Source organism: Rhinopithecus roxellana, chromosome 15, assembly GCF_007565055.1.
Source record: "Rhinopithecus roxellana isolate Shanxi Qingling chromosome 15, ASM756505v1, whole genome shotgun sequence".
NCBI classification, from domain to species: Eukaryota; Metazoa; Chordata; class Mammalia; order Primates; family Cercopithecidae; genus Rhinopithecus; species Rhinopithecus roxellana.
The window spans coordinates 109,664,707-109,689,640 of record NC_044563.1 but is presented as its reverse complement, the minus strand read 5'-3'; positions in this window follow the sequence as shown (position 1 = coordinate 109,689,640).

The window sequence follows — 24,934 nt, the reverse complement described above, 5'->3', positions numbered from 1 at the left end:
AGGCTGGAGGTGGCCCTTGCCTCCACAACCTCCTTCCGCACCCTCCACTCCTCTGATACCCCACTCCAGCCTCAACAAAACTTCTTTGCATTTCTCCAACATGCAAGGCTTGCTCCTGTCTCTGAGGCTTTGCACTTGCCATTCCCTCTGTCTGGAATGCCCTTCCCTGCCTCCTACTCGGGTGAGTCTCACCTGGATGCTTCCTCTTCGAAGAAGCCATCCTGATCACTGTAATTTAAAGTAGCCACATACTCCCCATGCTCATATCTTTTTTATACCCTGTTTTTCTTAAACAAACAAAAAAAAACCCCAAACCCTGGCATCAGGCTTATCATTAGTGGATTTTATGTATTTATTTATTTTAAATATATATTCCTTTCTATGAAAGTAGGCACTTTGTTTTGCATAAATATCATTACTCCCAGAGTAATGAAATCATGTTAATGTGTTCACTAATTGAATATTTCTTGAACAAATGAATAAGTGAATGAATGGTTGGATGGTATCCACAAATTAGGCAGGTAGGGGGGTTCAGTGTTTAGCCTGTGTTGTAGGAAAGAGAACAAGGACTTTCTCTCTGGGGAATTATTCTTCTTGGTCTTTAGCAAGCCATCTCCTTTTCCAGCCCTCCCTCCTACCTATCTGGCATTGAAGAACTTGTTTCCATGCTCAAGGACACAGTGTGAAACCTTCCTGTTGGGAGCTCTGTGGCTTTTCTGGGAGTTTAAGGCAAGGATTCCCTCAAGGTAGAGAAAGTTCTAAGTCCCATTTAGCCCTGTTGTTTGGGATCACTTGGAAGGACTTGGTGGGGAGAAAAGCCTGTCCTTTATTCTTGCCTTCTGGGGGTCTAATACCATGACAACCTGGCCTGAGCCATGAATCCTGGGCTCTCAAATTAGTGCATTCTCAACTCTCTGCGTCCCGACCTTGACTAAGTGCATCCTATTCCTTTCTTTGGAGGTTCCTGGCTAAGGATACCTTTATGCTGATGAGCAGAGCCAAGCCCCTCTTGAACTAGTGGCTGAAACTTGCTCAGTTCTGTAGCTGCTCCTGCCTATGACTCTTGTCCTGATCCCTGCAATAAGAATACAGTCATGAAGTTTCAGTCAATGAGGCTCTGCATATATGATGGTGGTCTCATAAGACTATAATGCTGCAGTTTTACCATACTGTTTCTATGTTTAGATATGCTTAGATACACAAATACTTACCATTGTGTTACAATTGCCTACAGTATCATGCTGCCCAGGTTTGCAGCCTAGGAGCAATGGGCTATACCATATAGCCTAGGTGTGTAATAGGCTATACCATCTAGATTTGTGTAAGTACACTTTATGATGTGTGTACAATGACAAAATCACCTACCTACACGTTTCTTAGAACAAATCCTTGTTATTAAGTGACACATGACTGTACTCATCTCTAAATCATTCCTACTTTGCCAGGATTGTGGAGGCTATGATTGTAGGGGTGTCAAACCCAGCTTCAGTGGGACTTTCCAAGCAGGCCTTTTCCTCCCCTCTCCTCTAGCCTCACCCCATTGTGGTGCAACCCTGTCCTAATGGGTCACCAGACTGGTGAAACCTGAACAGTTGGAAGCCAAAGGAAGCACTTGATGACAAGAAGGGGGGTGGGGCAGTGAGCAAGTGGGGGCTTCGGAAGGGGACCTGGGGAGGGTAGAGGGGGAAGGGAGAGGCACTGGGGCTATTTATTTTCAAATAGAGATGGATTTTAGATGTCAATTTCATTGTTTTTATCATAGTGAAATCTTATGAAGTTGAGGTGAACGAGGCCCTGTATGCATTGTTATGCTATTTGGTTTTGATAAAAAATTGCATTGTACAAGATGTTCCCTGGCTACGTAAAACCTCACTGCACAGCTAATGGTGGCAGCGAGCCACACCACAAGTTGTGCAATGCCATGGCAGGGAAAACAGAGCTACTTCCCAGGGATTAAGGCTGGTATTTCAATTTGAACTTTAAGAAAGAGATTGAAGGACCAAGAAAGAAAAAAAGAGAGGGGAGAAAAGGGAGACTCCAAAGAAGGAATAAAGAAAGATAGAAGAAAGGAATCTAGGAAAGAATGAAAAAGGAAGACAAAATAAAGAGAATGATACCATTTAATGGGGGAAAATTCTCTTTGCAAAATAGGGAAAGGGAATAGGTTCTGAAAGAGAATAAATTTTTTTGTTCCTTTTGCTACATTCTTTTTTATCTATCTTTGTTCCAAAACTTCATTATATCTGTAAGCGAACTCTTTTCTCTTCATGTTTCCACTTAATACTGGGAGCCAAAGTGTCTGTGGTGCTTTTCCCAACTTTGTAGGTAGCCAAGATAGTTTAGTTATGCCCTTGTATTAGCTCCAGGCCATAGACTTTTCCCTCACATAAATCTAAACTGGAACTCTGGGTGTTTGTTTATCAGCAGCCTCCGTGAGACATTAGGAGAAGGGAAGACCACTTTCTTCCCATCACTTTCCTTTCTTTTTGGCTCCTTGGAAGCAAAACGTTAAGACCTACCTAAGGCTCTTTGAGAAGAGACCTTGGAGGCAAGGTGATATAAGTGGAAGGAGTATGAATTTGTAATCAGAGGGGTAAATATCTAAATTCCACTCTGGGTTGTGAAAAAGTTAAAAGGCATCTGGCACATTTTAGACATTTGATAACTCTTGATTCCCCTGTTGACAACTCATCTCTCCTTACTGAATATTGTGGGTTCTCATCTCATAAACAACAAATTTATTTCTTAATCTTGTGCCTGAGCAATGAATGTGCAGACAGCGAAAAATCTGGTCCTGTTAGGAAGAAAAACTCAATAAAGGTATCAGAATTTAAACAAATGCCTTCCATTTAGTGCTGCCTCTAAGGACTATGCTCTGATATAGAAAGAAATCAATCCAAGTGTTGTAGGGTCCCAGGAAAACTCTAGAGAACTGTTTCCAGACCCATCGCAGGCAACAGAGCTGTGGCCTGCCAGTGTGAATAGTGGACAATGGAGTTAGGACTTGGTGAGTTCTTCTGTTGCCACCAACAACTGTGCAGCATCTGATGTCCTCATGTCCTAAGCAGGTCAGCATTTGCTTAAAGAGAACCGTTATAGGACTCTCAGCTTCTTCTCTCGTGAAGTCCCCCACTCTGTACCTTACATTCCCACCACCCCAACCAAAGTGCACTTGCCAGATTATACAAGGCTACTGCATACACTCAGGCCTTTGTGCATCCTGCTCTCTCTGCATGCAGTTCCCTTCTTCAGCACCTTGATTTGATGAACATCTACTCATCTGCCATGACTTGAGTATAGCCTCAACTCTTCTGTGTAGGCTTTCCTGACTCCTCTCTGGAAGAACCCACTATGCCCTTCTTTGGCCCCTAATGTATCCTCAACAGACTTCTATCATATCCCCTGTGCCTCCTTCCATTCACCTGGCACTTTTTGGAACTTAAGGACAGTGCCTGATTATTTTATTTTAATTTAATTTATTTTATTTTATTTTTGAGATGGAGTCTTACTCTGCTCAGACTGGAGCCCAGTGGTGCAATCTCAGCTCACTGCAACCTCCACCTCCCAGGTTCCAGTGATTCTCCTGCCTCAGCCTCCCAAGTAGCTGGGATTATAGGCACATGCCGCCAAACCCAGCTACTTTTTGTTTTATTAGTAGAGTCGGGGTTTCACCATGTTGGCTAGGCTGCTCTTGAACTCTTGACCTCAGGTGATCCACCCACCTCGGCCTCCCAAAGTGCTGGGATTACAGGCATGAGCCACTGTGCCTGGCCAATGTCTGATTCATTTATGTATCCCTGGTCCTTAGTATTGTGTGAGGCAAATAGAGGGGCTCAAAAATTGCTTGTTGAATGTACAAATGAATGAATAAAGTGAAAACCAGGGGTAAAGAAACTTTTAGAAAATCAACTTAAGTATCTAAAAGAGCAAGAGGTCAGTTTTAGCATTCTGAGCTATTTTACCTTTGTCATAGTTAAAAATGTATTTAAACTCTCTGTTAATGAATAACCAGCATTTTCACCTAGCAATAGCACTTCGCATATGACACTATGAATATGCAGGTTCAAGACTAGATGTGCTTTTTCGATAAATGGAACAAAAATATAAGTTTTTAAAATTATGTGGGTGCCCATTATACTCATAGGGAAGAGGAAGGGAGGGAGCAAGGAAGAAAGGAGTAAAAGATGAAAGGAAAGAAAGGTAAAATTTGAGGGCCAGAAACTCTGTTAGGAACTTTCGCATACATCATCCATTTGCTCTTCACAGAGAGCCTGTGGAGGTGAATGTTATTATAATTCCATCTTACATACAAGAAAATCCTGGCCCATAGAATTATTATTGCTGGTACGCATTAAGAGTAGAAAGCATGTTTGCCTCCTGATTCCAGAGGTTGCAGAATTCCTGAAGTTGGCTTGTTAAGCAGTTCTAGATCAGCTAGGCGTACTCCTGGAATTTGCAGATGAGAAAACTAAAGTACAGAGACATAGGAGTCTTGCTCCACATCATCCAGCAGTTGGTGGCAGAGCTTGGGATTCAACCTCAGGCCCCAGAAGTTCAACCGTATGAGGAGAACACTGCAGGACAATGGTTTATGCACAGGTGAACACCTCCAAGGCCATCTCACTGCTATGTCTGGATCATGCCCAGAGTGGCTGGAGTGGCTAATGCCAGAGTTTTGTGATCAAAAGAATTGCAGAGATTTCAAAAATTGTAGAAATCACATGACTTTGGGAGACTGATTCTGGGGAAAGAGTGAGAAAAAGAGTAGCCTACATTCTTGACTGGCCCAAGTATTTCTTTTGATATTCTTAAGTAAGCAGTTACACGCAGCCAGAGAACAGTATAGACTAAATACAATTTTAATTCATTATCCATCTCTATTTTTCACATTGGTGATAGTTGGTGAATTTTTAATGGTACATTAGAAGATTGTGCATTTATTCTAATGAACTTAAGACTTCCTTCACCATCTCTCATTGAGTAATAAATATTATCTTAGGAATTCATGAAAAACAGTTCAGTTTTTTTCATCCTGCCTTCTAAAGATTTCTTGTTGGATTTCAGAGACATGCAAACTTGAATGAACTGACTTGGTAACAGGAGCGAATGCACAGCGAGAGCTCACTCTCTCCTAGGTGCTCTTCCAAGTGCTTTATAGATATTATTTAATTTAGTGGTGGCAAGAACCCGTGAACTACTTGTATTTCTTAAGTCGGTTTTATGAAGACATAATTTAAATGCAATAAAATTCACACTCTTTAGTCGTACAAGATGATGAGTTTTTACAAATGTATATAGAGTCATATAGCCACACCACAACCAAAATATTAAATATTTCCGTCACTCCACAACGTGCCCTTTGCACCTTTATATAGTCAATCCTGTAACTGCCCCCCACCTCACCCCCTCACCACGAACCTCCAAATAACTACTGATCTGTTTTATGGCTGTTTCTAGAATGTCATATAAATGGAATCGTATATATGTAGCCTTTTGTTCTGGCTTCTTCCACTCAGCCTAATGCTTTTGAGATTCATCCATGTTGTGAATTGCTTACTTTCACAATCCCACTTTATATATAAGGAAACTAAATCCCAGGCTAGGTAAGTGACTCCTTCAAGCTGAAAAGTAATGGAGTCAGAATGCAAACCCAGCCAGACTGATTCTAGTGCCTGTGCTTTTGTTCAACTCCCTACATCTCTGTACGTGCAGCAGGGCTCCTGGCCCAAGCCTGGCCCTTGTCATAACATGCTGAATGGACTGGTCTTGGCTAAATGCTTCATTTGGATGTTTCCCACACTGTGCAATCATAACACTAATTTTACATGTGGATGTGAATCCTTACATGTTGTGTAAAGAATATGAGCTGCTTCTCTCTCTCTCTCTCTCTTTTTTTTTTCCATTTTCAGGATTGATCTAGAAAATGTTCCAGCAAAAACTACAGCAGAGTAACTTTGACAAGAAAAATGTTCACTTGCTATCTAAGGACAGTCTCTGTCTCCTGACCTCTGAATTTTGAAATCCTCAGCTCTGGCTGCCACACAGTGGCAACTGAATAAGTATTTACTGAATGGCAAATCCTAGTTCAGTCACTTGCTAACTGGGTGACCTTGAGCAAGTAACCTAGCTTCTTGAAGCCTCAGTCTCCTTACCTATAAAATGGGACTCAAAGGCTGAGTTGAGTATTAAATGAAATAATACACATAAAGCACAGTGCCAAAAATCTGGTAATAACTCCATGAGTATAAGGCCACTTTATTTGCCTTTTTCACAATTATCACCAGAATTGAATTAAAATTCAGATGTGATCATGTCTTGAAATGTAGAAGACTTATGAAAATGTAAGACTTATTAAGTTCACTTATCAAACATTTTTTGACCACCTACTATGTGCTATGCCTTGGACTAGGCTATAGATACAACAGTGAACATACTGACTAATGGAGATTATGCTGCTATCTTGAAATTTTGCCTGTTCCCAAAAGCCTCCAGCATATTAATTTTGTTAAATATATATACCCTTATTATATATATTATCCTCATTATATACAACATATATATCCTCATCATATATACATATACACATATGTATATATATAGGTGTCAACTACTGTGTTGAGAGCTCATTATGTATATGTTTATTTCACCCTCAAAATAATTCTGGGAGGCTCCAGAATTCCTTTTTCCAAGTGCGAAAAATAAAGCTCAGAGCATTGAGTGAACTTGCAAGTAAATGATTGAGCTGGAATTTGGAACCAAAGCCTAAGCTTTAAACCACTTTATTCAGTGGCCTTTGGTTATCTCATATTCACTAGAAATTGGAAAGATCTATGGATCTATGGAGGCCTGCCATGATGCACAAGTCCTGGATGCCCTGTGGCCTTTGTGAATGGTATCCCCTGACTGGTGCAGGGCACCTCATGGAGCCCTGACTGCCAAGATGAAGGCAAGGTCTGTCTGTGGCAAATTCGTCATCAAAAAGGATGTGCTTGGCACATACTTGGTCCTCAATAAATAGTTGTCAAATTTTTTAAAATGAGCTTGGCTTTTGGCCGATTCAAGCACTCACCTAAGAGTTTATAGTCTGAAACAAAGACATCTACGCTAGAGAGAAGGAACAACACACAATCACTATGAAAGGCAAGATCCTTCATACCGCTGAGCTTATCAGCTTATCATTTCTGCCTGTGCAGAGAGCTCGCAATGCTGCGTTTGAGACGAAGGGGAAGGTACAAAAATCATGAGACTTCCTCTTAGTCAAGAGAGGCTTTGTGGAGGAGAGGTACTTCCCAGAAGGCTGTGGGAGTGGAAACTGCGAGGTGCCAATGAAGCTAGAAAAGTCTTTCAATGCAGAAAGTGCAGCAGAAACTCATGGTTACATAAACACAGTGAGAACTAATATGGCAATTATAATCTGGCATTTAAAAAAGAAGAATCATGCCCTGGCACAGTGGCATGCACCTGTAGTCCCAGCTACTTGGGAGGCCAAGGCAGGAAGATTGCTTAAGCCCAGGAGTTCAAGGCCAGCTTGGGCAACGTAGTAATACCCTATCTCTAAAAAAACAAAGATTTCTTTATAAAGAGGAGGCCTCTCCTTTTTAGGAGGAAGAACAAAGGAGAGTCGCTCTGCTATTCCTTAGATGACCTCTTCATTCCACTCTGTACAGGTAAACCTCCCTTTTATGTTTATTCATTTATTTCTTAAGTCAGGGCTTTCTGAACGCTCTTGGTTAAGGTACACTCTGTGTCTTAGTAAACTTTCCAGTGTCCTAAATCAAAAAAAAAAACCTCACAGTTATATTAAGTAGTTAGTTTCATACAACTTCATAACATTTATGTGCTAACAAATTAGTAGATATTAAAAATAACACATATACATGGAAAAATATTTAATTCTTAAATGGTTGCAATTACAAATCAGATGTATGTGCCTTTTGTGCACACACAACTTCTCAACTCTTGGAATCAGATTGGGTTGCCCTATTCCAAAATGACTCTTACAAAACTGAGAGTATTGTACTACATGAGCTACTCCAAATACAGGGGAACAACAAGGATGGAAAAAGTTGTCTTGACTTAACATCAGGAGGCAGGTGGTTGCAGGCATAGGTTCAGCACCTCCATCATGTCAAGATGATTCTCTTGATCTTTTCCTCTTTTTACAAGATGAGTGTCATACTCCCAAATACCAAGTGCATATATAAGGCAGGAAGGAGTAGGGGAAAGGTAGTGCCAGACTTATGTACTCTCTTTTAATGAGAAAGAAAAAAGCATTTCAGAGACTGCCTTCTATCCAAGCAGATGTCCAGGTATAGTCATGCACTGCGTAACAACGTTTCAGTCAGCAATGAAACACATCTACAACAATGGTCCCATAAGATTATTTGTACTGTATTTGTACTGTACTTTTTCTATGTTCAGAAGCACAAATATTATACTTACCATGGTGTTAGAATTGCCTACAGTACTTGGTACAGTAACATGTTTTCCAAGTTTATAGCCTAGGAACAATAGGATATACCATACAGCCTGGGTGTGTAGTGGGCTGTACCATCTATGTCTGTGTAAGCTCACTTTATGATGTTTGCACAATGATGCATTTCTCAGAATGTATCCCTGTTGTTAAGCGATGCATGAATATATATCTCATGGGCCAGTAACTATGTCATATGTCAATTCTTGGCTGCAAGGAAGGCTGAGCTAGTGAACATTTAGCTGGGTAAAAAGTGCTCCAAGTCAGAGTTCAGTAGCAAGGAAGGAGAAGGTGGATACTGGGTAAATAAATAGTGTATGCTATAGAGTCACATTTACTTGCACAAAGATAAATCAGACACTATTAATTCCTTCCCTCAATAACCTCAAGTCCAGCCTGAAGACAAATAAGAACTTCTTGGAAAAGTAATTACTATGTGATAGAATAAACTGGCATATATTGCTGTGGGAAGGTACTTAATTAGCTTGGGGGTAGGGGCGATCAGAGAGAGAGTTCTAAGAAGTAACGGACCACATTGCATTCTGGCGGAGGAACAGCTAGCACAGAGGTTCAGAGATGTGAAGATGTGCTATTCAAACAGTTGAATAGCATGTGAAGCAGTGTCTAGAGCACAGGATGGTAGTAGGAGAATGGGGATGGCAGGAAATGATACCAAATAGGTCATGGAGTCAGCTAGGGCTCTAGGTGCCCACCAGCTCTTTGGGGAATAGCATAGGAAGGGCAGTGGACATCGACTACATTTTTTTCCCCTTCAGACCCCCATCTCTTTCTTTGGGGAAATCCTCTTTCACACTTTACAAGACTGCCAGTCACATGGCCCAACTTTCCATTTTCTTTGTGTGGACCCCTGACTCATGCAAAACTAATCAGTCCTATATAGAAATCGATATGGTTACTGAAAAAGAGACCCTGTCCTAAGAAAGACATCAACCTGGAGCTTCCAGTGGCTGTATTTTCCTCCTTCAGAGAGAGCTTGCTTGAAAAAAGGAGGGAAAAAAAAGGTGGGATGGGGAGGAGAGAGTAGAGAAGAGAACTAGTGAAATAATTCTAACATCCTGGATCCATCTTACCTAAAATCATCTCTACTCCTTAAGCTAGTAATATTTCTGTTTCTAGTTACACTAGTTTAAGTTGGCTGCCTATCAGTCACATTTGGAAGAGTCTTGGCAGAGGGGTTAGAATCTGGAAGCAGGATGATCAATCAGTAGCTCTCACAGCATTCCCTTCTTCTACCTGGCTACGGGTTAGGCCTGCCCTGGCTTCTGGGAAGAGGAGAGAGACAAGTTTTCCACCGTACCCACCTCAATCTTCATGCACAGACTCTGAGAGAGGTGCTGATTCTCATCCAGCTGGCTGGATGGCACCCACTTCCTGTCCTGCAATTGTCGGCTGCCTTCCCGGGCTGTTATCTGACTCCACTATCAGCCAGAGACATCCAGGAACACATTGGACTTCTAGGAAAAATGATGTTTTACAAGAGCAAACACATGTGGCCAGAGCTGATGGTAACCCTAGCTGCACAATGAAGCCCTGGACGTTATTCATGGCCTCTGGTATTCAGGAGTCTGGCATGAGCTCCAGAAGTCAAGATAACCAGCATTTGTGAGGTGGTAACTCAAATCCTTCCAGACTGCAAGGCTGACAGAGTCTTTGCTTTGGAAGAGAATCATCTTCAGGTGTTAGTGCTTCTTACATCTCAGTCCAGCCATTTACTCGCTGTATGTGCCTAGGCAAGTTACTTCATCTCTCTGAGATTCCAACTCTCAATTTTAAATAGGCATGATCACAGTAATCGCTGCCATGTATTGAGTGCTTACAATGTACCGGGGATGCTAAGTGCTATATATGTAGTCACCTTCCTCTCAGGGGATATATCTGCAGGGAGTGTGCCCAGTACAGTGGCTGGCATATTATGAAACTTTAATCTGGGTTCATTATTGTTATTATTACCCGTGTTATCATGGAGAGCATAAACTTCAATCCAGTCCTTTAATGGGTGAGAAAGCTGATACCGAGAAGCAGTGAATGGCTTGCCTAAAATCATGCAGCATAATCAGTGACAGAGCAAGTTCCAGAACCCAAGCCTCATTCAAATTCAGGGACATACACAAAGCAGCAAAGATTATAAGGTATCTACAAATTATTTAACTTAGGAGATGCATAACTTCTATGAAAAAAGTTTAACATTCTAATGGAAGACATAAAAATGATGCGAATAAATGGGAATATTTGATGTTCTTGAATGGGCAACCTTATGTCTTAATGGTAATAGTTATTCCCATGTTAATCTATAAATTAAAGGCTGTCAGATCCCAACTGGGCTTTTTGAAGAACTTGAAACATGTATTCCAAAATGTTGGAGGAAGAGAGGTCCATATTAATTAAGTCAAGTTTAGAAAAGAAGAAGGAGAGAATTAATTGCCTTACCCCTCATTGAGAAGAATTACAAGCTGGCAGTAATGAAAAATAGTTTGATATTGGTACCAAAGCAGAGAAATAGATTCATGAAACAGGGAAGAGAGGCAAGAGTCAGCCTAATATATGGCATAAGGGGAGAGTGCAATTTTATGAGGAAAAGCCAGATTGTTTAGAGATGGAGTAGGGGAAAGTGATTCACTATGTGGAGAAAATTAGAACGGTATCACTGTCTAAGGAGACTCCAGACAAATCTAAATATGAGAGATAAAACATCAAGTTATTAGAGAAAAAAATCTTTGCAATCTAGGACCAGGAAAAGAGTTTGTGAACAAAAGAATGAACTTCTTTATAACAAAGGGCATTACAGATAAAGTTAATAGGCAACTGATAGGCAAGACAAAGATTCTTTCTATATTTAAAATGGAAAAGGAATAAATGATATCCTGTGATTCTACCATAAGGAAAGAGAAGTTCCTACAGGAACATAATTTCTTATGAACAATTACACAAGAAATTTAAAAGTTTATAGAGAAGTAAAGAAATGCTCAAAATCATTAATAGTCAATAAATGAAAGTTAAAGCAATAAGATATTGGTTGGGTAGGAACCTACATGCAAAGATACTGATATACACTGATGAGAGTGCAAACTGTTGTAACATTCTAAAGAAAATATGGATTATTTAATGAAATTAAGAACGTGCATTCCCTTATGGCTCAATAATCCCCCGTTTCTCCTTCCTTTCTAGTAAAGAATACTAATTACCATTCTATTCTCTACTTCTAGGAGCTCAACTTTTTAAGCTTCCACATATGAGTGATAATATGCTATATTTACCTTTCTGTTCCTTGGCTTATTTCACTTAGCATAACATCCTTCAAGCTCATCAGTGTTCACTTAGCATAATGTCCTTCAAACTCACCAAATAGAATTTTGTGCTTTTACATGACTAAATAGTATTCCTACTGTGTATATATACCACATTTTTAAATCCATTCACCTGTTGAACACTTACATTGATTCCATATCTTGGCTATTGTGAATAATGCTGCAATTAAGAAGGCAGTGCAGATATCTCTTGGACATGCTGATTTTCTGTCCTTTGGGTGTATTCTCAATTGTGGGATTGTTCAATCATGCAATAGTTTTATTTTTAATTTTTTGAAGAGTCTCTATACTGTTTTCCATAACAAGTATACTAAATTACATTTCCAGCAATAGTGCAAGAGTTCCCCTTTCTCTATATCCTCACCACTATTTGTTATTTTTTTGTCTTTTTGATAACAGCCATTCTAATGGGGGTCAGATGATATTTCATTGCGGTTTTGATTTGCATTTTCCTGATGATTGGTAATGTGGATCATTTTTTCCATATACCTGTTGGCCATTTGTATGTCTTCTTTGAATGATATTTATTTTGCTCATCTGCTCATTTTTAATAGGATTATCTGTTTTTTGCTGTTGAGTTTTTTGAGTTCCTTGTATATTCAGGTTATTAATTCCTTTTCAGATAAAGAGTTTGCAATTATTTTCTCCCATTCTGCTGGTTGTCTCTTCAATATTTTGATTGTTTCCTTTGCTGTGCAGAAGCTTTTTAGTTTAATATAATCCGATTGTCTATTTTTGCTTTTTTTATTTGTATTTTTGAGGTCTTCTTTATATATTTGTCTGATGTCCTGAAGGATTTTCCTCACATTTTCTTCTAGTAGTTTCATAGTTTAGGGGTCCTACATTTAAGTCTTTAATCCACTTTGATTTTATTTTTGTGTATTATGAGTGATAGGGATCTAGTTTCATTGTTCTAAATATAGATATTCAGTTTCCCCAGCAGCATTAATTGAAGAGAAGAGATTGCTGCTTCTCCAATGAATGTTCTTGGCACTTTCATCAAAAATTAGTTAGTTATAAATACATTGATTTATTTCTGTTCTCTATTCTGTTTCATTGGTCTGTGTATTTTTTATACTAGTATCATGCTGTTTTGATTACTATAGCTTTGTAGTTTATTTTGAAGTCTGATAGTGTGATGTCTTCAGCTTTGTTCTTTTCGCCTAGGATTGCTTTGATTGTCTTTTGTGGTTCCATATGAATTTTAGAATTTTTAAAAATTTCTATGAAGAATTTCATTGGTATTTTGATAGAAATTACATTGAATATGTAGATATTGCTTTTGGTAGTATGGTTCTTTTCACAATACTAATTTTTCCAATCTATGAACATGGAATGTTTCCCATTTTATTGTATCCTCTTTCATTTCTTTCATAGTGTTTTATAGTTTTCCTTGTACAGATCTTTCACCAACTTAGTTAAATTTATTTCTAGGTATTTTATTTTTCTGTAGCTATTGTAAAGGCGATTTTGTTTTGATTGCTTTTTCCTCTAGTTTGTTGTTGGTTGTATAGAAACACTACTGATTTTTATATGTTGATTCTGTATTCTACAACTTTACTGATAATTTATTAGTTCTAAGAGTCTTTCATGCAACTTTTAGGGTTTTCTGTATTTAAGATCATGTCATCTGTAAACAGGGACAATTGGACTTCATCTTTTCCAATTTGGATGCCCTTTATTTCCTTCTTTTGCCTAATTTCTCTAGCTAGGATTTTCAGTACTATGCTGAATAAAAGTGATGAGAGTGGGCATTCATGTCTTGTTCCAGATCTCAGAGGGAAAGCTTTCAACTTCTCTCTATTAAGTATGATGTTGTCTATGGGCTTGTCATATACAGCCTTTCTTGTGATGAGTTATGTTTGTTCTATACTTAACATGTTGAGAGTTTTTATCATAAAGGATGTTGAATATTGTGAAATGCTTTTTCTGCATCTGTTGAGATTATCATGTTTTTTGTCCTTCATTCTGTTGATGTGATGTATCATGTTCATTGATTTGTGTATGTTGAACCATCCTTGCATCTCTGATATAAATCTCATTTGATCATGGTAAATGATCTTTTGAAAATGCAGGTGAATTTGGTTTGCTAATATCTTGTTGAGGATTTTTTGCATTTAAGTTCATCAGATATTTTGGTCTGTAGTTTTCTTTTCTTGTTGTGATCTTGTCTGCTGTTGGTATTAAGCTAATGCTGCCCTCATAAAAGAGTTTCAGAGAATTTCCTCCTCTTCAATTTTCTGGAAGAGTTTGAGTAGAATTGACATTAGTTCTTTAAACGTTTGGTAGAATTCAAGAGTAAAGTCATCAGGCCCTGGGTTTTTCTTTGATGGAATACTCTTTTGTTACAGATTTAATCTTATTACTTGTAATTGTTCTATTCAGTTTTATATTTCTTCCTGGTCCAATCTTGGTAGGTTGTGTATGCCCAGGAATTTATCCATTTCTGCTAAGTTTTCTAATTTGTTGGTGTATAGTTATTCATTATAGTTTCCAGTGATCCTTTATATTTCTATATCAGCTGTAATGTCTCCTTTTTCATTTTCAATTTCACTTATTTGGATCTTTTCTCTTTTTTCTTCTGTTAAGCTAATGTTTGTTGGATTTTATTTATCTTCTCAAAATACCAATATTTTGTTTAGTTGACCTTTTGTAATTTTTTAGTCTCAATCTCATTTCTTTCTGCTCTGATATTATTCCTTTTGCTAAATTTGGATTTGGTTTGTTGTTACTTTTCTAGTCCTTGAGATGCATCATTAGTTTGCTTATTTAAAGTCGTTCTACTTTTTAAATGTAGGCATTTATTGCTATAAAATTTCTCTTAATACTGTTTTGCTGTGTCCAATAGGTTTGGGTATGTTGCGGTTGTATTTTAATTTATTTCATTAAATTTTTAAATTTCTTTCTTGGCCCATTGATTGTTCAGGAGCATGCTGTTGAATTTCCATGTATTTGTACAATTTCAAAAATTCCTCTTGTTAATGATTTCTAGCTTTATTCTATTGTGGTCAGACAAAAATACTTGATATAATTTCAGTTTTAAAAAATTTGTTGAGACTTGTTTTGTCGTCTAACATGTGATCTCTCTTAGAGAATGCTCCATGTGCTGATGGAAAAAAAATGGGTATTCTACAGCTTTTGGATAAAATGTCCTGTAAATCTCTGTTAAGTTCATTTGGTCTAAACTACAGTTTAAATTCAATGTTTCCTTATTAATTTTCTGCCCAAATAGTCTGTCGAAAGCTGCAAGTGGGATGTTGAAGTCTCCAACTATTATTGTCTTGGGCTCTCTCTCCTTAGATTTAATAATATTTGCCTTATGTATCTTAGTGCATTGGTATAGGGTAAATATGTACTTACTATTGCTATATCCTCTTGCTGAATGATCATTTTATGATTATACAATGACTGTCTTTGTTTTTACAATTTTTTACTTAAAGTCTGAATTATCTGATATAAGTATAGCTACTTCTGCCCATTTTTGGTTTCTGTTTGCATGGAATATCCTTTTCTATCCTTCCACTTTCTGTCTATTTGTGTGTTTACAGATGAAGTGAGTTTCTTGTAGGCAGTATATAGTTGGGTTATATATTTTATCCATTCAGGCATTCTGTATATATTTTAGTGCATGCTTTAATCCATTTATTAATATTAATACATTCAAGATTATTATTGATAGTTGAGGACTTATTCCTGTCATTTTGTTAGTGGTTTGCTGGTTATTTGTATTCCTTTGCTCCTTCCTACTCTCATTGCTTATTGCTGTAGTTTGGTCTTTTTCTGTCGTGATATGTTTTGCTTCTTTTCTCTTTCTCCTTTGTATATTTGCTCTGTCAGAGTTTTATACTTTTGCATGTTTTCATCATAGTGATTATCATCTTTTCACTTCCAGATGTAGCATTCTCTAGAGCATTTCTTTTAAGGCAGGTCTAGTGTTGATGAATTCCCTCAGTTTTTGCATGTCTAGGAAAGACTCTTTCTCCTTCAATTCTCAAGGATAGCTTTGCTGGGTATAGTTTTTGGCTGACAAGTTACTTCTTTCAGTACTTGAATGTGTCATGTAATTCTCTCCTTGTCTGTAAGTTTTTTGCAGAGAAATCGGCTCTTAATCTAATGGAGATTCCCTTATATGTGAATTGATGATCTTCTTTGCTATTTTTAGAATTCTCTGCCTTTGATTTTTGACAATTTGATTATACTGTGTCTCAAAGAGGACTTTTTGGATTGATCTTATTTGGGAACCTTTGAGTTTTCTTGGATCTAGATGTTCATAAATCTTTCCAGACTTTAGGAAGTTTTCAACTATTATTTTATTAAATAGTTTTCTAAGCCTTTTCCATTCTCTTCTTCTCCTGGGACAGAAATATTATAAAAATTTGTTCATTTAGCGGTGTTCCACATGGCTTGGAGGCATTCTTCACTCTTTTTCATTCTTTTTTCTTTTTCTATGACTGGTAAATTTTAAATGACATATCTTCAAGTTCAGACATTCTTCTGCTTGATCAAGTCTGCTATTTAAGCTCTTTATTGTATTGTATTTTATTCATTCAATTCTTCAGCCACATAACTTCTGTTTGGTTCTTTTTTTATAATTTATATCTCTTCGTTGAATTTATTGTTCATGTCATTATTGTTTTACTTATTTCATTAAATTGTCTGTTCCCCCCACCCCCCGTATCTCATTTATCTTCCTTGAGATCATGCATTTGAATTCCTTTTCTGTCAGTTTGTTGATTTTCCTTCTATTGAGGTCTGGTACATAGCTATTATCTTCCTTTGGTAGTGTCATATTTCCTTGTTTTTCATGTTTCTTGTGTTCCTATGTTGATGTCTGTGCATCTGGTGGAACAATCACCACTTCTAAACTTCATAGTCTTTCATAGAGAAACAATTCCACTTGCAGATGTGTTGTAGTGTGCTAGTTGGGAAAGGTGTGATGACTTTGTTTCCAGATAAATACAGTGATATGGTCTTTGTGCAGCTTCTTCAGCTATGTTCAATGTCAGCCATAACTGTGGACACTTCAGTGGCCTAGGTTGTAAAAGTCTGTGTCAGTAGTAGTAGTGGCGGCAGCAGCAGCAGCAGCATAGGTTGTTAATGTCCTCGGTGTCAAGGGCTTTTGGTTTTCTCTTATTCTCATTTTCCCCACAATGGAGAGACTTAGCTAAGGGGATCCCTCTTGGTGTCAGGTCTGACATGGTCTACAAACAGCTTCAATAGTACTGGGTTCCAGGTGCAGGTGCTTGCAGTTGCTGTGGGGCCAGGGTCCCCTGAACCCATTGTGGCACCTGGATCTTGAGGTGCAGGTTTGCTCTCTGTGGCAGATTTGGATGTAGGTTGCCCACTGAGCCAGGATCGGTGATTCAGAGGACCACCCCTTTGCCTGCCCCACCCCCCTCCACACAGCAACTTGAGTCTAGGGGGCTGGTTTATAAATGTCCTTTGACCTTTAGAGGGTAGAGCACAACACTGGCCTGACTCGGGGAAGGAAGGCGTCCTCTGGAGGTTTTGGGCCTGGGTATCAGGGTATGACTACTTTGAGAACCGGAGCCAATAGAGCTCAGTGGCAACTTGGGTCTTAAGGGATGTAGCACCATATAGTAATGACTCTAGACCCTGGGATATTGGGGTTTGGCCACATCCCAGACTCTGTGAAGCCATATGCAGTGCCACCAAGTACCCTAGAATGGTGGAGTACAGCTATTGTTCAGGCCCTGGGGAGCAGGGAACAGCACAGAGGTGACTCCACTTCCTAGGAAGAGGGATGTCTCAGCAGCTCAGACTCTAAAAGGCTGGTCTAGCTCCAGGGAATCTGTATAGTAGAGTTGTTTGACCTGTAGGGCAGGTGTCTCCTCTCAGCCACTGCTCTGTTCTCCTGTTATGTGGGAGTACTACATCAGTTCAGTCCTAGAATGCACAACTACTCAGCTCAGCGAGGACACTGATTCCCAAAGGGGCAGTGGACTGCTTTGGCTTAAGTGTGGACAGCCCAGGCACCATTTCCTGGGATGCAGGGCACTACTACAATTTAGGCATCAGGAAGGCATGACTGCTTTGAGTGACCAAAGTACTGGTTTCTCAGGAGGCAGGATGCCACTTCAGCTCCAGACCGAAGGGGCAGCCAGAGGGATAGGTGGAGCGGCTGGACATTTGCTTGGCCTTATGAGGAATGATGTAACAGCTGCTTGCAGCTTAGCTGGAGAATGCCAGCCACCAGGCTGGGTGGTTTGGTGGTGGCTTAGCCTGGGGGTGAAGGAGAGCCATGGCTAATCACCCGCAGAGCAAGACACACTTCAGCCTTAGTTCCAGCTCTAAGATGGAGTAGCACAGTAGCCACATGGGCCGTAAGGGAAAGGGGGGACAGTGTCAGTTCCTTCTCTAGGGGGAACATAGATATGTAGTCTCCAGACATCCCCCTCAGCTGGGCTTAGGGCTTGTGAGGAATGCAGGGAACCTGGTGGTAAGGTCTGTAGGTGTCCAAGGTGTTCACTGGGGCTTCTGGGATCCTTTTGGATACACCTCTGCTATAGGGAAAAGTTCCCCCAGTTTTCAGCTGATCTTGGTTGAGAGACAGGGTGGTGGAGGCCCAGCGTTTCCTTATTTTGGTGGGATATAAAATTATTGATTCAAATCTCTTTACTTTAAGAATGCTGAATATAGTCCCCTAATCTCTTCAGGCTTATAGGGTTTCTACTGAAAGGTCTGCTGTTAGCCTGATAGGGTTCCCTTTGTAGGTAACCTGCCCCTTCTGTATCTGCCTTTAACATTTTTTTCTTTCATTTCGATCTTGGAGAATCTGATGACTATGTGTCTTAGGACGGTCATCTTGTATAGTATCTTGCAGGAGTTCTCTGCATTTCCTGAATTTAAATGTTGGCCTCTCTAGTGAGATTGGGGAAATTTTCATGAATGATATTCTCAAACATGTTTTCCAAATTGTTAGCTTTCTCTCCCTCACTTTCAGGGATGCCAATGAACTATAGATTTTGTCTCTTTACATAATCCTATATTTCTCAGAGATTTATTTCATTTTTAATTCTTTTTTTCCTTCATCTTTTGTCTGACTGAGTTATTTTGAAGAACCAGTCTTTGAGCCGAGGTTCTTTCCTCAGCTTGATCAATTCAGCTGGTTTTTTTTTTTTTTTTTGAGACCGAGTCTAGCTCTGTCGCCCAGGCTGGAGTGCAGTGGCGCGATCTCGGCTCACTGCAAGCTCCGCCTCCCGGGTTTACGCCATTCTCCTGCCTCAGCCTCCCGAGCAGCTGGGACTACAGGTGCCCGCCATTTCGCCTGGCTAGTTTTTTGTATTTTTTAGTAGAGACGGGGTTTCACCGTGTAGACCAGGATGGTCTCGATCTCCTGACCTCGTGATCCACCCGTCTCAGCCTCCCAAAGTGCTGGGATTACAGGCTTGAGCCACCGCGCCTGGCCAATTCAGCTGTTAATACTTGCAATTACATTATGAAATTCATAAAGTGAGTTATTCGGCTCTATCAGATCAGTTTGTTTTTTTCTTAAAATGTCCATTTTATCTTTCATTTCCTATGTTCTTTTATTGTATTTCTTAGATTCCTTGGATTGAGTTTTGACTGTCTCCTGAATCTCAATGATCTTAATTCCTACCCATATTGTGACTTCTATTTCTGTCATTTCAGCAATTTAAATCTGGTTAAGAATCATTGTTGGGGAACTATTGTGGTTGTTTAGAGATAAGAAGATACTCTGGCAGCTGGGCATGGGGGCTCACGCCTGTAATCTCAGCACTTTGGGATGCTGAGGCGGGTGGATCACGAGGTCAGGAGATGGAGACCATCCTGGCTAACACGGTGAAACCCCATCTCTACTAAAAATACAAAAAATTAGCCAGGCATGGTGGCCGGCACCTGTAGTCCCAGCTACTCAGGAGGCTGAGGCAGGAGAATTGCTTGAACCTGGGAGGTGGAGGTTGCAGTGAGCTGAGATTGCTGCCACTGCACTCCAGCCTGGGCGACAGAGCAAGACACCATCTCAGAAAAAAAAAAAAAAAGAAAAGAAAAGAAAAAGAAGAAGAAGACACTCTGGCTTTTTGAGCTGCCAGAGTTCTCATGCTGGTTATTTCTCATCTTTGTGGGCTGATGTTCCTTTAATCTTTGAAGTTGCTGTCCTTTGGATGAGTTTTTGGCTTTTATCTTTTTTGATGCTCTTGAGGGTTTAATTGTAGTATAAGATGGCTTCAGTCAACTGACTTCATTTCTGGAAGATTTTAGGGGGCCAAGGCTCAACTCAGCACTCCCGGGTTGTATGTTCTAACTCTGGGGCCAGTACTGGGCCCCCATCTTCGGTCTCTAGTTAAAAACTTGCTGTGCTTGAGAGGCCAAACTGTTCCCTATCTGCGGCCACTGCACTCTGATGAGTGGTGATGGCCAAAGTGCTTCACTGGGCCAGTGGCAGTGGGGTCCATGTTTGCTTGTGTGTTCCAGCAGCTGTGGCAGCATGGCGGGGTACATATGTGTCAGCTAGGGTGGGGTACCGGGGGGAGCAGAGCTGCGGTGTTCCTGCATGCCCAGAATAACTGTTTAAAACCAGATTTTGCCAACCCCCAGGAGAAATAACAGTAGAAATTGGCCCACTGGGTAATTAGAAAATGAAAATGGGGAATGTGATCTGGTTTCAGAGATGAAAAGCAGTTGAGTTGGGCCCTCAGGAACCTGGGTTGGAGCTGTCATTAGCAGCAGAATAAAGTTGCTGCCAGGTTTTGGCTCCATTCCAAGGGAAAAGATGAGAAACCTGGAGACGTGAGCTCTCTCTCTCTCCTGATCTGGGGCTAAATTGGTTTATTGACGGAAATGATTCTTCTCTAACACAGCCCACTTCACCCCTGTAAAATGAAACAATTTCTATTAATTTGCCACCCAACCACCTCAAAAAGAATTAATAATTATATAGTAGTAGCTATGTTAAACTGATGCTTACAAAGTGATAAACTCACTTACTGCCTTATGTCCATGACCTTATGTATTCCTAATAGCAACACTATGAAGCAAGTATTATCATACACATTTTACAGATGAGAAAGCTGAGGCTGTAAGATGTTCAGTTGCTTTCTGAAAGTTTCACATTTTATAATAAATCCAGATCTATTTGCCTTAGAGTTCATGTTCTGGGATACATATTGGCTTCCTATGTGAATTCAGGTTAGCCATTTTCCCCTATTACACAGAATAATGTCTGGCAGGCAAATTGAGATCAACATTCCTCACTGTGACCCACGTATGGACAAGGAGTAGTGGTAGTTCCCAAAGACTCCGAAGATCAGTTTCATTTCTCCTCATGTCTTGGGAAATCTATTCACTCTGATACTTGAAAGAAATATGTATTGATTGGAGTGAAACACATATCAAAAGAACCTCTTGCACACTTTTTAATAGTGAAAGAATTGGGAATGAATAAAATTACAGGAAAGAAAAGTCTTCAGGAGGAAGAAAATAAGGTGCTTGAATGTAGGGAACTGAGTCACCATAACTGGCATAACATCAATGCCTAATGCTGGTGAGAAAAATCTGTTTATATCCCCAACCCTTGTGTCTATTGACGCTGGCAGCCCAGAGTCTCTTGGGCATGTTCCTCAAATTACTGAAATTACAAACAACTCCTTATTGCCAAGTCTATGGAATCTCAACTCCAATCTGACCCCTGTGGCTTAACAATCTTTATTAACCTGCTTTTGCTTTTGAAGGTGGATAAAAATTAAAGGTCTTGGTGTTTGTGTTTAAAGCACCTTAGGGATAACTTTTTCCCATGTCTGGCAGTGATGGTCCCCAGCCTTATCCAGGTTGCATCTATCCTGTGCTAATCCAAAGGGAATTCACATTCCCTCACCTGTACATGACATATTGCAGAATCATAAAATCACTTTTACTCTGAGTTTCAACTGAAATAGACTCTCAACTCTTCATTTACCTCACTATTTTTTTAAACTTAAATTCAAATCTGAACATCTCAGAGATGGTGAGGATTATGGTGGATTCCAGTTCTGTCCTCATCACCTACTATTATGGAGTGACTTAAACTTTTTGGAAATTTGTTTCCTTATCTCACTTCAACAAGAGACACAAAAGTGAGATTTTTTTTAGGAATAAAAAAATTCAGTGAAAACCACTTTGAGAATCCTTTAGTTGCTTTGGGGTAAATAAGATTAGCTTCCTAATAGCAGTTTCTGGCACAGTTCCTCAGCCAACTGAACTAAACTGAATAAATAGCTCAGTGATGCTGTAATGTCGGGTTAAAGTCATGGTGGCTAGAAAAACTATTAGGTAGCTGCCAAGAAAAACCACACGAATTTATAAAGCTAGCAGTGACCCTAAGTCTTATAGGTAGAACAAAATTATTATTCCTTTTCATGCAGCTTAACATTCATAATACTCTTCAATGTTGGAAGATTAACTTGGTAAGTATCCAAGAAAACACAAGAACAGGGCTAGCTTTTAAGGATTAGAATTCCAAAAAGAGCAGAGAAAGGGTTAGAAATCAGGGGTCTGAAATATTCTAGCAAAAATATTGCCTCACTGAAGCATTTTTATTAAGACCAAGAACATTTTTTCATTTTGAGTGACCTACTTATTGCCATGGTTTCTATAGAAGAGATCATTGGAAAGTACACTTCATTCTAATTTGGGGTTCCACTGAGTAGGCCCTTATTGATTAGGAGAGTTTCTCTCAGGGCATAAGCTTTCTGTCTTCTATTTTTTTTTCCATTTGCATATTAGTATGTCCAAAGCACATGTGGCAAGAAGACTTTGTAAAAACCAAGTCTCAGCTTCTAAAGATGTAGCAAGATGATATTTTAAAACATGCATATTGTGATTTCTTATTTCTACTTCCTCAAGCAAGAATCATCCATTTCCTGAAGAGGATTGGAAAAAAATAGCAGAAACAACATCAACCTATTTTTATTGAGTCTTTCCTAAGTGCCTGGCATTGTTCCAACCACTTTATACCTGTTATTTAATATTCCCAGCAATCTTATGAGATGAGTGCTATTATTATCTCCATTTTACTGATGAAAAAACTGGGGCATAGGACGTTTAAGTGACTTATCCAAGATCAAAATCTGGGAAAGATGAAGCCCTGAGATTCAATGTTCAGCTTTAACCTTCTAAACTAGGCTTAATTCAGAGAAGATGGTTATGAAAACAAAAGCTTTTGACTTGCAAGTTCTTGACTTTTTAAAAAACCGTTTGTTGGATTTTAACATTCGTACATACCAAAAAGTACACAAATCAACTGCATAGATCAATGAAGTCACACAAAGTGAACAGTTTCATGTAACCCAGATCAAGCAACAATATTACCAGCACTCAGAACTTCTCCTTAAGTTCCCCTTTTATTTTTGCACCTTTTCGAACGTTTTATTATTGGAGTTATATGCGATGTACTTTTTTGTGTGTCTGGCTTCAGTCAACATAAAAAATACAGAAAGATGAATCTCTAAGTAGGAAAGGTTTTGTTTGGGAGTAAGCTACAAGAAGTAACATTGTAATCCGGGATGTATATACGGAGCAGGGTGGCCTCTGGTATGTCCAGAGAACAACAACAACAACAAAAAAGGTTAGGGTTTTGTTGGGGAAAGAGATTTACCTGTTGTTTTAAAAGACACTTCATTTATATTAGGTGTATCTCCTAATGCTATCCCTCCCCTCTCTTCCCACCCCACAACAGGCCCCGGTGTGTGATGTTCCGCTTCCTGTGTCCAAGTGTTCTCATTGTTCAATTCCCACCTATGAGTGAGAACATGCTGTGTTTGGTTTTCTGTTCTTGCGATAGTTTGCTGAGAATGATGGTTTCCAGCTGCATGTTGTGCACATGTACCCTAGAAGTTAAAGTATAATAAAAAAATAAAAATAAAAAAATAAAATCTCATATAACTCTATAGATTTTACTAAATCGACTTTACGTTTAAATAACAACAACAAAAAGACACTTCGTTGCACTGGCAGTGCCCCGTGAGAGCTGAGTTCTGATTGGCGAATGCCAACAGTTGCTAGGTAGGACTTGTAATCTTGGAGTTACAGTTAGACCTTTGGCAGTTTTGGATTGGGCTTGTGAAACAATTTGTCAGGCAAGTGTTTCTGTGTACGTGGCTAGCTGTCCTTGTGCTTCTTGCTGTCCTTGCACGACTCACATAGTCGCTGCAGTGTGGAAAAAATTTCTTGTGATAGTTGTTGTTGTTAGGTAAATCGTGCATGAGAACCTTCCCTTCATGGCCTTCTCTGGCTCCATTTTGTCAGGTTTGACTTGAGTGACTCCATTTTGAATCTGACAATTTTCATTCTTCTTTCACTCAAATTTATGTGGTGAGATCCATTCATATTGAGCTTTCTTTTTAATTTCATATGGAATTCTATGTCAAATGCCAAATGCATTTATCCATTTTACTATTGATTGACATTTGGGTTGTTTCTGGTTTGGGGCTATAGTGAATAGTATTACAAAGGCCATTCTTGTACATATCTTTTGATGCACATAAAAACATATTTTTTGGATATACACATAGGAATGGAAGTGATGGGTCATATGTTATACTTACGATCACTTTATAGATATGGCTCAACAGTTTTCTGTAGTAAACTACTTTATTAATTTTAACATGTTAATTTATAAATTATTTCTTTTGTAAATAGCTGATTTCGTATCAAATTTAAGAAATCTTTGCCTTACCTGAAAGTCATGAAGATTTATCATCTGATTTCTTCCAAAAGCTTTATTGTTTTACCTTTTCACGTTTAGATGTAAACATTTAAAAAATTTATTTAATTGACAAATTAGCATTTTTATTTGACAAATAAAAACTGTTGTCACCATGTTATACAACAGAACTCTTAAACTTATGATTCTTGTCTAGCTGAAATTTTTTGTCTTTTGACCACCATCTCCTAAATCTCGCCACCTCCACCTATGGTAACTACCAGTTTACCCTATTTCTGTGAGTTCAACTTTTTAAGATTCTCTATATAAGTGACATGGTGTGGTATTTGTCTTTCTGTGCCTGGCTTATTTTACTTAACATAATGACCTCCAGTTCCTCAGTGTTGCTGTAAACAACAAGATTTCTTCCTTTTTATGGCTGAATAATATTCCATTGTGTGTATATGCCACCTT